Genomic DNA, 4,961 nt, shown 5'->3' with positions numbered 1-4,961 from the left:
CGCGACAGATTGGGATTGAGTGTCGGGAGGGCTTCCTTTGCCTGCCTGCAGGTGCCTAGGTTAGACCAGTATTGTTGGTGTTTTACCTTGGTGTTGTGTCGCAGCGTGTTCCGGAGCCAGGCATATGGCAGAGGTAGGATTGGCTCAGGTCCTGCCACCTTCAGTTCCGAGCCACCTCTCGCCAGGATGTCGGCTGCATCGTTACCTCGTGAGTTGCTGTGTCCTTTGATCCACTGCAGAGTTACGCCATGCAGGACGATTATCGACCCGACTCTGGCTTCGGAGGAGGTCAGTGAACTAATTATGGGATGGCACGTCTCCCAGGAGGCCTCCTGCTCAGACCATAGATGGATTCGCGTCAATCTACTAGCATCTAGAGACACACCAACCGCCCGGAGGAATCCCAGCAAAACGGACCGAGCCACTTTTAGGAAGGTCCTAGGGGAAAGCCTTGACCGGCTTCCACCGAGGGATGACCTTCGGGAACCGGCTCAAATAGAACAGCAGGTAAATATCTTAACTGATACCCTCGTAGACAGCTACCACAAGGCGTGCCCCTTAAAACCACCGGCAAGGACTGCCATAAAGGGTCACCAGTGGTGGGGCCCAGAACTGGAGAGACTCCGGGGGAAAACCAGAAGACTCTTCAACAGGGCCATGAACACAACGGCTGAGGTGGACTGGAATAACTACTACGAAGCCAAGGCCAGGTACAAAAAGAGATTGCGGTACTGGAGAACCCTGTCATGGAGGAACTTCTGCAGCAGCATTGAAACACTTGACCACGCCAACCGGGTAAGGAAAACCTTAGCGCACAAGCCTACATCACAATTGGGCTCACTGCGTAAACCCGATTGCACATATACATCTACCCCTGCAGAGACCCAACGCCTTCTCCTGGTAACTCACTTTCCAGGATGTGTAAGTCTCGCCGATGCAGATCAGTAGGACGAGGAATACAGTACAACGGACAACAACTGGCAAATGGCGCACAGAGTCGTCACCGCTGAGAAACTCAGGTGGGCCATAGACAGCTTCCATCCCTTCAAGGCGGCTGGTCCGGATGGGATCTTCCCCGCTCTCCTACAGTGGGGTCTAGGACTCATCCAGGAAACCCTGACCGACATCATGGCAGCCTGCCTAGCCTGGGGGTACGTACCTAGGAGATGGAGAGATGTGAATGTGGTATTCATACCTAAACCAGGTGAGAACGACTACACAGCTGCCAAATCCTTTAGGCCCATCAGTCTCACATCATTCCTGCTGAAAACCTTGGAAAAACTGTGCGACAGGGACCTGAGGGACCGAGCGCTAAAGAACATACCGATGCACAACAACCAGCACGCGTACAGCTCAGGTAAATCTACGAAATCGGCTCTACACATGGTTGTAAGCCGCATTGAGAGAGCCATCCACGGCAAAGAAATGTGCCTCGGCACTTTCATTGACATAGAGGGCGCTTTTGACAAGACCCATTTTTCCAGTATAGGGAACGCCTTGGAAAGCCACGGCGCTGAACCCGGACTAATAAAGTGGATCATGAACATGCTAAATCAAAGGACAATAAGGTATGTAGGTGAACCGCAGGCCGTAGCGGCGGTGCGAGGATGCCTTCAAGGGGGAGTTCTGTCACCTCTGTTGTGGAACCTAGTAGTCAACAACCTCATAACCAAACTGAACGAGGAACACTTCTACACAATAGGCTACGCTGATGATCTGGCAATATTAATATCAGGAAAATTTGCCAGTACAATATGCGACCTCACCCAGGCAGCTCTTCGGATCGTAGAACGCTGGTGTAGAGAATTTGACCTATCAGTTAACCCCACCAAAACTATCTAGTCTAAAAAATCGTATAATATTTTTTTTCTGTTTAAATGTCTTATATGACGGAGGCACGGGCGACGGCAGTGGGCATAGTACCTCAATGTATTACTTCACAGTGATTTGTTGTAAAATAAAAGATCACATCCTTTTAAAACAACACATCCTTTCTTTATTTCACAAAAGTAAGCTTCTAATGAAACATAAGAAATCAAAATAACACTTGGAATAAAACACTTAGCTAAATGGATAAAGAACGTGGAATTCTATAAGCTTTCAGAATAATCCTTCAGGTATAAGCCTTCAGGAACGTGGCGAGTTAGGCACGAGGTTGGATAACGAGTACGTCCGATCTCTAGCGCGATCCGATCAAGCCTGCCCACCAGCGGCGGAGCCTCGCTGCTCCAGTCCTCCCGCCTCAACGTCAAGTTGGTCAACCTGCTTGACCAGTCTACCAACATAACGACAAAAATGCCAACTCGTGCCTACCTTCACCCAAGAGAAACCTCTTGACGTTCCAAAGCCTTCTACCTGTCATCTTAGTTCAACAATACGCCAATAGACAGCGTTACTCTCTACGCTATGAATTTCGTTACAACTTCCAAACAGCAAACATTGCTAGTAGCCAAACATTGCTAATCAATTGTATACAGGCGTCTAAAACTATGAACTGTAACGCTGCAATACGTCCTTCTGGAGTCACGCCCCGACACGGCCGTCCTGCGGTTCACACGTCCCCGTGTGAGCGAGCCGTATCTGAAAAGGAAAATAAATTTGCAACAGTAATTGCTCTAAAGCTCGGCCAACCTGACCATGTGCCCCATAAACAGTTGACCATGTCACAAGGAATTGTCTTTATTTTATGACAGTAATGTACAAAAAGTATTCACATAAGGATAACTGACAACAGATAGTTCATTAACCTTAAACATGATACACAATTACAAGTCTATTCTCTCACTTTGCTTAACTGACCGATATTCCTGGACAATCCTCCAGGGTGACCGAACCACATGGACAACCCCGGAAGACGACCGACATTCCTGGACAATCCTGGGGTAGCCCGACAGCTACCTTGCCTTAACTAGGTAACTCCGAGGATAACCCCAGGACGACCGACTTTCCTGGACAATCCTCAAGAACGACCGAAATCCATGCACAGTTCCTGAGGACGACCGATACTCCTGATCAATTCTCAAGGGCGATCGAAATCCATGGACAGCCCCTAAGATTATATTTAATTACGTATTAAATACGATATACGAATAACGAATAATTATAATATTTGGACTGCCGTCGTTGGCGGTCGTGTCCACTGCGCATTTATTTATTCATAACAATAAAATTGTAACTGTGTCAAATCAGTGTCAGCACTTTTCTTATAAACTGTGAATATACGTGGAGTTATACAGACTGTGTAATGGATACAATTTCACAACGCTGCGATGACTGGTAGAGACGCCTTTAATAGAAGTTCACGGACTCTGCGAAGCCCTCCTCCAGAAAGAAGACCGGCTATGGAAACTGCCCAAGGAACCCCGGTAGCCGTAGCACCAGCCGAAGGACAAGGAGCCGAAATTGTATCAACTACCGAAATACAGAAATGGATGTCCGAAATTGAAAGGCGCCTTAATGAAATTTGCACCATTTCAAATGAGGGCAAGTTAAATTCAGACCAAAAAATTTGAATAAACACGCTTAGTAAGAGCGTATTGGGCGGAATCTCTCAAATGGCTGTTCAGTATCAAGCGGTCAAACAGAATTTTTTACTTTGCCAAGCCCAAGTGAATACCCTGTCCCAGCAACAAAACATTAGCACCCAACTTCATGAACCCAAGCAGCGCCTAGAAGCTAAAACAACAACCGAAGCAAAACAATCCTTCGCCGACATGGTCAGGACCGGGAAAAATTCGGCTGTGGTGCCTACCAATACTAGCAGCATCGCAATTTACCCTGCAGATAAAGAAAAGACTAGTGAGGATACCAAACACCTTATCCAAAACTTAATCAAGCCAGAGGCCCTAAAACTTCACGTTCGCGGTATGAGGAAGACGAAGAATGGTGGCATCATAATCAGCACTGATAGAAAGGATGACCTCGAAAAGCTTAAAGCATCTGTGAACGTTCTCCTAGTATGGTTACTCTGCTATTAATAATACAAGAATGGAGGTACTTGCATTTACTCTGATCCGACCAATCCTTCACGGTCTGTCCTCTTTGACCGCCTCGACTCAAGTGAACGAACTGCCCGAGCCTGTCCAACTGGCTCCGTTCCGTGTCCCCACTACCTACCGTGTTGCCAGTAGTATAATGTTATTTTCCCAACCACCCCTGTATTAATCAGGGTTATGCTAATGTTGCCACATTAAAATTATTAATCAACGCTATCTTTAATGTAAATATAAATAAATCATGACATTCGGCCATCCAACTTCGTGCATGACTCCGGCGCACGAACCTTATCACCAAAAGTTAGATCCGTTTTATTTGTTCCGCCAATCATAAAAAAAAATAAAGTGGTTTCTATTTCAAAGTTTTAAACGTAACGTATCACAATTGATTAAGTAAAATTATGATGTATATCCACTTGAAATTAATATCATGACATTCGGTCCTCTGCTCTGTTTATCTTGATTCATAACTAATTAATTTCCATATATGTATCTGTTTTTCATTACTATTATATACTGTGAGTCCAAAATAACACTCGTTTCTTTTTTGTGTACGTAACATTCAATCTATACTAGACAATGTAATTTCATAATACCTGTTGTTAATTTTCGTATAATAACTATAAAATATATATAAATAACAAAGCTGAGTTTTTATTATGCATATTGTGTTTCGTTTTCTCATAACTTTAACATTACTTATGTCCGTTAAAGTATACGTGTATTTTATTTAATTCAGTACTCTTTTTTTTATACTCTAAAATTGTTCGACTACTACGTTTTCCAGTTCTACATATTTTAATATTCACTTCTTGTTTGACCCAATATTATACTAGGTATATTGAATTAATGTAGACTTCCTTTTACTACATTCACGTATTAATCATTATAGTTAGAAGATAATATTTCACCCCTGAAATTAGACGTCTACGTTACAATTTTCAAGACCACCAGTTTTGTGTTCAG

General features: G+C 44.3%; 1 pseudogene; it reads left to right on the top strand.

Moving 5' to 3' along the window:
- The first annotated feature begins 3,185 nt into the window (after positions 1-3,185).
- Positions 3,186-3,977, top strand: LOC134805586 (uncharacterized; annotated as a pseudogene).
- The last annotated feature ends 984 nt before the right edge of the window (positions 3,978-4,961 follow it).

This window comes from Cydia splendana, unplaced genomic scaffold (assembly GCF_910591565.1).
Source record: "Cydia splendana unplaced genomic scaffold, ilCydSple1.2 scaffold_45_ctg1, whole genome shotgun sequence".
NCBI lineage: Eukaryota > Metazoa > Arthropoda > Insecta > Lepidoptera > Tortricidae > Cydia > Cydia splendana.
Note: the sequence above shows the minus strand (reverse complement) of the source record. Positions and strands in the feature narration are given on the sequence as shown.